Source organism: Myotis lucifugus, unplaced genomic scaffold, assembly GCF_000147115.1.
Source record: "Myotis lucifugus unplaced genomic scaffold, Myoluc2.0 scaffold_396, whole genome shotgun sequence".
In the NCBI taxonomy this organism is placed as follows: domain Eukaryota; kingdom Metazoa; phylum Chordata; class Mammalia; order Chiroptera; family Vespertilionidae; genus Myotis; species Myotis lucifugus.
The window spans coordinates 80,901-91,118 of NW_005871444.1; the positions used below are offsets into that span (position 1 = coordinate 80,901).

The 10,218-nt window shown below is 48.5% G+C and overlaps 1 pseudogene; it reads left to right on the plus strand.

Moving 5' to 3' along the window:
* Window positions 1–8,888: 8,888 nt before the first annotated feature.
* On the plus strand, window positions 8,889–9,339 carry LOC102435271 (annotated as a pseudogene).
* The last annotated feature ends 879 nt before the right edge of the window (window positions 9,340–10,218 follow it).

Sequence of the window (10,218 nt, forward strand, 5' to 3'; positions counted from 1 at the left end):
GCTTTCCCACCTAGTCGTTGAGCCCATTAGGACTCAGAGAGAGGGGTCAGGAATGAGTCTTGGCACTTCAAGTTTTGGGCCCACTTTCCCAGGCCTGAGCCTTGGGCTGCTGTGAACCTCTGTCCTGAACAAAATCTGATTAGCATATTTATGAACTGACTGGCCCCAGAGAACCGTGCCTCTGCTGCATGTGTGTCTTTCAGGGCTACCTTCTTTGTTAGTTATTGTTGCATCACCACTTCCTAGCTTACTGTTTCTCTTGATTCTGTGGGTTGGCTGGGTCTTGCCTAGCTTCATTCAGGTTACTACAATAAAGGTTGGGGCATCCCAGATGGCTCCACCCACATGTCTGGGGCCTCAGGTAGGGTGGCTGGAATGGCCGCTCATCCTCTCATGGCCTCTCCCTCTCCCCCCCATGTGGTCTCTCTTACTGGAAGAGGCCAGACTGAGCTTCTTCAGCATGTGGCTGTCTCAAGATTCCAGGAGTGTCCAAACAGAAGATTCATGACCTCTTGAAATCCTGGCTCTGGAACTTACCCAGTATCTCTTCCAACAAACACATTCTATCAGCCATCCCAGTGCAGAAAGAGATTACATTTCTTGATGGGAGGAGCTCTAAAATATCAGGGCCAGATTTTTCAATCCATCCACCCATCTACCCTGGCCCACCCACCAGATTGACCTCCCCTGGGTAGTAAGTAGTACATGTTCAGGTTAAACTAGAGTTCACCACTTTTGGAGATGGTATATAACACCTTAGGCTACTACCTCAGGGTCACCCCTCCAGCTGAGTCAATTAGAGCATCTTCCCATTATCCTAGTCCCAGCTAGAGTATATGAGCTAGGATGGCAGGGACTATGTCTGGGCCCCAGTCACCCTCTACATACGATCCTTTGGATATTTTTCACAATAGTCATCACTGTCTAAACTCTACCATTTGTTATTGTGTTTTGTTTTATATGGTTTATTTGTGCATGTTCATCTCTTACTGAAATGAGACCTTCATCTAGAATCTTTGTTCTTCCACTGACACATTACCAGTAACTAGAGGCATATTTATCACATAGTAGGTGCTAGGTAAATATTTTCTGAATGAATGAAAGCTCCCTGAAGCCTATGATCAGACCTTAAACCCAGTCATAGCCCAGCTCCTACTGATAGAACATACCCATAAACATCTATGTTTTGAGGATAGTTCATTTATTTTACGTAGTATGAAACATTGTGAAGGTTGCAGAGGTCCTCTTTGTGCCAATTTTATAAATGTTTCTAAAAGTCTTCTGTGTGTCCAGAGAGGTTTCTGGTCTTTGGAAGTATATAAGCTCTTTGGCAAGACAAACTTTGAACATATAGAAAAACAAAAGGATGTTTTGTTTCATTCAAATTCCTTCACATAAATTCATCTCAATCATTCAGATGTGTGCTGGGTGGACATGGAAAATAAAAAGTAAACACCCCACCACCACTGTGACCCCTCACCAAGGGATTTACCAGCAATCTCCCAAGACTTCCCAGTCAGTTCAGTTGAGGTGTTCATTGAGGCCAAGTTCCAGGTTACAGGAGACATTGCATGGGATAGATTTCTGGTATCTTCTTTGGCAGGGGCTGGAGACTGTGCTCTGTTCCTTCTCTGAAGCTGGAAAATCCAGTGCCAATTGACCATATTGAGCAATGTGTTCATTTCACACCAGCCAAGAGATGGATGGGCTTGCTATTCGCATATATTAGCAGGTTTTGGCCGGCAGCCACTTGCCACCCTTGTTGACTGTGGCTTCCTCACCCATGACCTTGTATGGAATCACTTACCCCAATTGGCTCACTGCCCAGAAGGCCTCAGAGACACCCTTACACGATCAACCTGACAGACTCCTGGCTTTCAGGGCAAAGGTCTCTGTGCATCCTATTGCCAGGGCCCCACCTCGGCAGTGTGGCTTCCATGTCAGGCAGTGGCAAGCAGAGCTCTAGCTGTCTTCAGAATCTAGGCCACTTTGGCTCCCCCAAGCATGGTAAGGGATGGGACACTCAGTGAGTCTATGAACCTTATCACATCCCACTCCCGGCCATGAGTAGAAACGTTCTTAAACTGAGGGTGGGGAGCTCCTGACTTCAGATCCAAGTAATGGTAGGATCCTGAATTTCAGGTTTATCTGTAGATCACACCTTATTATTCCATGTTCAGCTATCTGCATGAACTGAGGCTGGTCAGTGTGAGGGGAAAATACCCATGAGCACTCCCAAGAAAATCACAGGACCCGCTTACAGAGACCCCATAGGAGTGGTCGGCACTGTCCATATACCTGTTCTATGCTTTCCAGGAACTGGCCTACCTCGAAGCACACAGCTGCCATCTCTGGGAACACTCCCATTCCCTCCCCTCCCGCTTTCAGCCATCTGCACTGCCTGTGCCCACGATGGGCCCACTCCAGCTGTCGCCACTGTCCCCAGGGATTATCACAAACATCTGCCTCTTAGATCTTAAAGGTGACTATGGAATGATCTTCTTCCAGAAAAAAAAATTTCGCTTTCAGAGTCTGAAACTGAGAACTTCCAAAACCATGCAGATCCCAATCCTCAGAGGGACTGTATGACTCATGAAGGTAAAATATGGGCTTCGTGGCCCATGTTTGCATAGATGAGCCATGGTCATGGGAGGGCTGCAGAGCAAGATGGACAGCAGCTCTCCCCTCAGGACCTCTCTCAGATACCCTGCTCCAATCTGAGTCCCATGGGACCACTAGACATTCAGAAGACCCTGCTGTTTTTCTGTGGCATTTCATTTTCTTTGTATTAATAAATACAGAGAACAATAGAGAAAAATATAGAGAATAAACAGAGCAAATATCCACCACCCATCTTGGGAAATGAAACATTATAAATATAACAGAAACCCTCCTAGATATTATTCCTGCCTTCCCCAGAGAGAAATGAATATTCCCACGCTAGATTTGACGCTTTTAGTACATGTGTGATAGTAAATATCAGCCTTGGCAACAGTTTGGTTTGCCAGTTTAGATAAGCATAAAGACTATCTTCAGGATCCATTGGTACCTTTTTCTTTCCTCCCGTTTTCACTATTTAACCACATTGATGCATGCTCAATCGTTTCATCATCGCCTTCCCTTCGATGGACTGTTAGGCTGTGCTAATATTTCACTTCTGGAGGGGCTGCCTTTAGCTTTCTTGCTTGTATTTCTCTCTGTACCTAGAGGGTGATTTCTCTAGGGTAACACTGCTCGGCTTGGTTAGGTGTGTCTTCCATTTAACCAGGTATTGTCAAATCGCTCTCCAAAGTGGTTGGACCTGCATTAGCATGAGCTCCCATTACTCTATAACCTGACCAGCACCAGACCTACTCTCGCACTGTTTAATTCCTGCCGACTGGACAGTGGGAAATGGCCCCTTCGTTTTGCTTTCATTTGCATTCCCCCAATAACCAGTGATGTAGGGCAGGGTTCCCTGCTCCGGGACCATTTCTGTTCCCACTTCCTTATCTTACCTCTCCAAATCTTTTGTCCATTTTTCTATTGAATTGATCTTTTTTCATGTTGATTTATGGCTGGGTTTCATAACAGCATCGCTATTGACATTTTGGACGGATGGTTCTTCCTCGTGGAGGACTGTTCTGCAATCGGAGGACTTTTAGCAGCATCCCTGGCCTCTTCTCACCAGAGGCCATGAGCAAATCCCCCTTCCTAGCCCAGGTGTGACAAGCATGCCTCCAGGCATCACCAAATCACCCTCAGTCAAGAGCCACTGATTCATAGAAACACTTTATTTCTCATGCATGTTAATCTGTTGTCAGTTACACGGATTGCACAAATCTTCACAAAGACAGTGTGGGATAGTCAATAGTTCTGGTTCTTCTCCATTTCAAAAGCTTTCTTTAGAGCAGGGGTGGGAAACCTTTTTTTCTGCCTAGGGCCATTTGGATATTTATAGCATCATTTGCGGGACATATAAAATTATCAACTTAGAAATCAGCCTGCTATATTTAGTCAAACATTGAATTAACTCACCCCTAATGCCTTGCCGGGGCCACACCAAAAGATTTTGCGGGCTGGACGTCCCCCCCTCCCCCCCCTCCACCCCCTTGCTTTAGAGAGAGAAAGAAAGAACAGTCTATTTATTACGTCCGAAGTGCTGGGTACAATCTATTCCTGATTGTACAAGGACCGATGATCTGCATCGCCAGTTGTCCCCAGCACACTTGCTCCTAAATTATTGATGAGATTCTCACTTGCCCTGCCTAAGTCCGTTTTGGCATGAATAGTTCTTACCGTGCACTCAGACGGCCCTATATTAGAACTGTTTATGTGCAGCCATTCCTCTACCTGTCTCCTCACCTAGAGGAGAAAGTCCTTCAGAGGGGCCCCAGGTGATCTGTCAAAGTGAGTTTAACGTTTATGCCCCAACCATGACCTGCCTTCAGGTATGGGGAAGAGGGAGCAGCTCATTATAGCCATGTCTGTATTCAAGATCAAGCATCAGGACTCACACCCCAGCACAGCGCCTGCCCTTGCTTAGGACGACACGCCCATCTGCATCTGGGACAAGGTCCAGAGTAAATCTGCTGAGGGGGAGAGGACCAGGACCCTCTACAGCGGTTCTCAACCTGTGGGTCTTGACCCCTTTGGTGGTCGAACGACCCTTTCACACGGGTCACCTAAGACCATCCTGCATATCAGATATTTACATTACGATTCGTAACAGTAGCAACATTACAGTTATGAAGTAGCAACGAAAATAATTTTATGGTTGGGTCACAACATGAGGAACTGTATTTAAAGGGCCAGAAGGTTGAGAACCGCTGCTCTAGGAGCTGTTTAGGCTTTCACCTCCTCCTGCATCGGGTCTTCGGGATGCTGCTTCCTGAGCATGTCTGGGATACCGTGAGCACACACCAGTGTTCAAGGGGAAGCACTCAGCCGCTTGTGAAGTCCCCTGTAAATCAGGCCAATGGCGCTCGGCTGACACTTGGCGGCTTTCCTTAACCACAGCATGGACAATGACGAATAAAGTGCCTTTGGTTTCTCTGTGGCTGAGAACGGATCTTGCTGAGACCCCATCCTGGGGCCGAGCTTGTGGGTCCCGGGCAGGTGTGTCTGGGCTCCTGGAGCTGAGGGTGGGCTGGAGGGAGCCCCTACTTAGGTTGAGCCCAGTGCAACAATGAGTTCCTTTCCCTTCCCTTGCCCCAGCCCTGAACCCTTGGCAAGGTGCGGGAATCTGCTTCCATAAAACCAATTTATTTTTCCATTTATTTGATTAATTGAAATTGTTAATACTCTGGCCTCCAGGTCATAAACACTAGGTAATAAAACCCCTCTTACATCTGCCCAGTGCTTTAGTGTTCCTTAAGTACTTTCACATCCATTATCCGATGTGACCCTTCGAACAGTCCTGCGAGGTAGGCAGGGAAGGGATTACAGTCCTTAGTTTATGGAGAGGGAGACGTGTGTTGCCTGTGGTTACATGGGTGGCACGAAGCAGAGCTGGCACTGAAGCTGATTCTTATAATTTAAGTCCCATTCTCTTGCAGGGTGACCAACCCTTCTGATTCCCCCAGGCCTGAGGGGGTTCCCAGCATCTTGGAGGAGCTGGTCACCCTCCGTCAGGTGCCCAGGCTACCTCTCGTGATGGAGCCCTGCCATCCCCACCAGGTTCAGCTGAGGGAGGTGTCGTCTGACCTGGTACAGGTGAGGCTGATGGCACGTCTGGACCAGTCTGCTAGGGCTGCAAGCTGAGAAGAGTCCACTGTGACTGCCTGAGATGATATCGTGCTGGGGGGGTGGGGGTGGGGGGGAGGCTTGGAGGGATAGGAGGTAGGGCCTGGGCAGCTGAGTGACACCTCCTGCCTGGGCTGCTTATGGAGACAGTTGACCAAAGAAGTGTTCTGAGAGTCTGTGGGTGCTGAGCCAGAGAGGGGACACTCTCGGGAACAGCCTGGTCAGAAGGACCCAAGATGGAGACACCGATGGCCTAAAGACAAAGGCAGGGCAGAGCCACACGGGTCCATGGGAGGATGGAGGAGGGAGGGAAAGGGTTGGAGGGGAAGTGGGCAGAGAGAGGGGTGAATATGAGATAGACTTAGCCAGAGACGAGTCCTCTGGCAGTCAGCTGTCAGCCACAGCGTCTCTCTCCTCTGACCCCCTCCAGCCTAGAGGTCAACTCTTTCCTGATTAACTAGCCAATGCCACTTGGCTGGGGAGGGAGAAGAGGGGGAAGGCTTTGCCCACAGTGGTCTATGCCTGAGCAGAATATTGAGCTCTTGGGTCCGGCTTGATGAGCATTTAGCCTTAAACCCAAGCAGGAGCCAAGCTGGCCCCCACGGCCTTGTTTCCATCTCTGAGTCCCTAGTTAGCTTCCCTCTGGCCTCGATCTACTCCCAGCACCTCTGGCCGGGAGCCCAGCTGCCTTCCCCTGTCACTTCAGGATGGAAATCTCAGCGTTTGGTTCCGTTTGCCTTGCTGGTTAGCATTTTGACTTTAGTAATGTGAAGAAATTCAAATCTGATTGGGAAATCATTAAGCTAAACCAAGCCCAGAAGAAAGCAATTGAGTAGAAAATTGTGAATACCAGTCGCAGTGTCTCCTCCGTGCCCAGAGAAGGAGAAGCACCATTTCTGAGGTCACCTCAGAGGCAGGCGGGGAGACAGGGGCCCTCCTCATGGGCACTGCACAGGTGCGTGGAGATCACCGCATAGCTGGCAGGCAAGGCCCCAGGGTGGGAGTAAATAATGCTGGAGGGGATGTACATAGACAGTAGGAATCAGTGCACAGATGGGGTTTCCCGACCTATCAGTGATGGCAACCATGTAGGACAGTGATGGCGAACCTGTGACACCTCTGACACGCGAACTCATTTTTTTGGCTGATTTTTCTTTGTTAAATGGCATTTAAATATAAAAATACATATCAAAAATATAAATCTTTGTTTTACTATGGTTGCAAATATCAAAAAATTTCTATATGTGACACAGCACCAGAGTTAAGTTAGGGTTTTTCAAAATGCTGGCACGCCGAGCTCAAAAGGTTCGCCATCACTGATGTAGGATGTGCTAACCTGCATTTTGGCTTTCTCTTCTGCTTGCTGGTCTCGATTTTTTACCTGATTTGTATTAGTTTTGATATCTTTAATTTCTTCTATTTTATTACACGTATTTTCTTGAAAGTGGCCTCCAATCCTCTGTGGGACAAAGTGAGGGATACATACACAATTTGACCAGCCCCTGCACCAATGTCATTTTGGAGTACAGCCCTGTGGGGGGAGACTCATTAACCGAAGCAGAATGGCAGAGATGGGAGTGGGTGCCTCACCGATCCCCGCCCCCAGCCTGGCTGCAGCTGTGAGCCCTGCCACGCCTTCCTCTTCTCAGGAGGACCCACCATGACCCAGCAGTGTGCAAGCTCCCCCCTGAGCTGCTGTGGGTTGGAGAGGTGCCAGGCAACCTTGTCTCAGGGCCTTAAGTGAACTGTGTCTTTCTGAATATCTTCATAGAGAAGCCAGTTTATCTTTCTGGAACTTCCTGTCTGGTGCTTCTAAGTTCCCAGGTTTCTTCCCCTCAGCCCAACTTTACAACCAGAGGGACCCCGCTGTGTCCACAATGGAACTGAGTTGAGATAACCCTTTATAAACCTCTTGGGCTGTTGAAATAGCTTCTAAAGGACCTCTCTGCTTCGCTACTCCCTCCCCGCCACCCATGGATCAGTCGGTTGACCATCTAAAAGTGCACATCGGTGCTCTGCCACAGCCCTTTGTGGAATCCTACGTTGCTCTTGGCATAAACTCCGTGGTTCTTCTCAGGCCTGCCAGGCCTCTCCTGCTGGCCCCTGCCTGCTTCTTTCTCCCTTGTTCCTTCTTTCCTTGCCGCCCTGTGGCTTCCTGAGTATGTCAAACCTAGTCCTGCCCTAAAGTGTTGGCATTTTCAGTTCCTGTTGCCTTTTCTTCATGTAGCAAGTTCCTTCTCATCCCTTAGCTCTCAAATGTCATGCTCCTCTCACCAACCCATTTAAACTAGGCCCATCTCCACTGCTCTGCCAACCTCAAAACTGTCTATCACATTCGACTTCCACCACAGCACGCATCACAGTCTGCACTTAATGTTCTTTACTTGGTCATTTGTTTCTGATGAGTCTCCCTGAGCAGTGCATAAGTTTTTCAGGGCACAGACCTGGTATACTTCGATTCCTATGTTATCTCCAGCACTTAGACAGTAGCTGGAACATAGGAGGTTCTTAGTAAATATCTGAGAGATGAATGTATCAATGACTTAAATCAGGAGTTCCCAAACTATGGCCTGTGGACAGAAGCTGATATCTGGCCAGTTTGCATAAATAAAGTCTTACTGAAATGTAGTCAAATCATGTACATATTGTCTATGGCTATAGATGCTACAATGCTGAACACTAGGGACTTGTGACAGAGATCAAGTAGCCCACAAAGCTGAAAATATTTACCACCTGACCCTTTGCTGGTGGGGAGAAAGCGGTGGAGAGGGTAAATGATGAAACATCAGGTCTACCTGAAAGCTAGAAAAAGGAAGAAGCATACTAATGTGCCCGTCTGTTTCTAATTCTGCCAAGGGGAGAGAGTGAACACACTTCAGTCCTTAATCACAACCATGGCCAGTGTGAAGACATGGGTGTGCTTCATCCATACATACTGGTAGGCAGCTCCCTTCTTCTCCACGTACTACAGGCCTGTACCCCACCTCAAGGCATGAATCATGACTGGTCATGACACAGGAACTGGTCTTTCCCTTTAGCAGTGATAGGTCTAGCAGTGAGCATGTGACCCAGGTCTAGGCCATAAAACACAAGGAGACCCCTTTCCCCAGCTGCCGGAAGGGTGCTCGGTTCTTCCGAGGAAGCTAAGGCCGGAAGACAGAGGCCCTCACTTCATCCGGCGACTAGCACCGCTCCCGGCAGCGCTCGCCCAGCACTCACCCTCACCATGGCCTCTGTCTCGGAGCTCGCCTGCATCTACTCGGCCCTGATCCTGCACGACGATGAAGTGACGGTGACGGAGGGTAAGATCAACGCCCTCATTAAAGCAGCTGGTGTAAATGTTGAACCTTTCTGGCCAGGCTTGTTTGCAAAGGCTCTGGCCAATGTCAACATTGGGAGTCTCATCTGCAATGTAGGGGCTGGTGGACCTGCCCCTGCAGCTAGTGCTGCACCAGCAGGAGGTCCTGCCCCCTCCACCGCTGCTGCCCCAGCTGAGGAGAAGAAAGTGGAAGCAAAGAAAGAAGAATCTGAGGAGTCTGATGATGACATGGGCTTTGGTCTTTTTGACTAAACTGGCTCTTTTGTAACACAGTCAATAAAAGCTGACCTCTGTTGAAACACACACACACACACACACACACACACACACACACAAGGAGAAGTCCATCTGGTGTTTTGAGGGAAGATTTTTCCCTGGGAAGGAGAAAGCCAGCTTTTGCTCTCATTGCATTCCTTCCTCCTTGAAGCTCTGATGGGCAAGGACGTGACTCTCCTGGCCGGGGCAGCTTTCCTAGACCTGAGGGAAGAGATCAGAGGCACACAGAGGGCAGAACAGCCAGACCTTGAGTCCTTGAAAACACCATGGACTCGCTTCACTGACCCTGAAACCCCGTGTCTCCAGTTTCTTGGTGAGGGAAATACTAAATATCCACCAGCCACCAGCCTTGACCATAACTTCAGGGAGCAGCTATCAGCTGACTTGATGACAATCCCACTTGATACGAACTTTCCTAAGGAAGCAGCCAGGTTTCATGATAAAGATCTGAGGACACCCAAAGGGAATGCAAAATGCCTCAAATTCTATCCTCCATCAGCTGAGTCCAAGTTTTAAATCTAGTTATACAAAAGACATTTTGCTGGGATGCGTTGTTCTCCAGAATCCCTCTGTTAAATGGATGATACTTTCAAAAGGCTATGCATGAGGAGTTTGTGACTTTATCCCAAAGGTGGGAGGTCATAGATCATTTTGGACAGAAGAAATATGGAGCTCTCGGGGAGCAGGAAGCAGGGTCATAATGTAAATAGCATGGGACCACAGCCGGGCTGCCTAGATCCTGGTTCCCCTTTGTCTATTAATTTTCTATGCACCAAAGAAAACTCACCTCCTGTCTCTGGACCTTCCTCTCTCTCCCCTGTTTCCGCTAGTTAAAAGGAGCTGGCCATACACGCTATACAGTCTCATGCCCCCATGACGGCCTTCATTCATTCCTCATT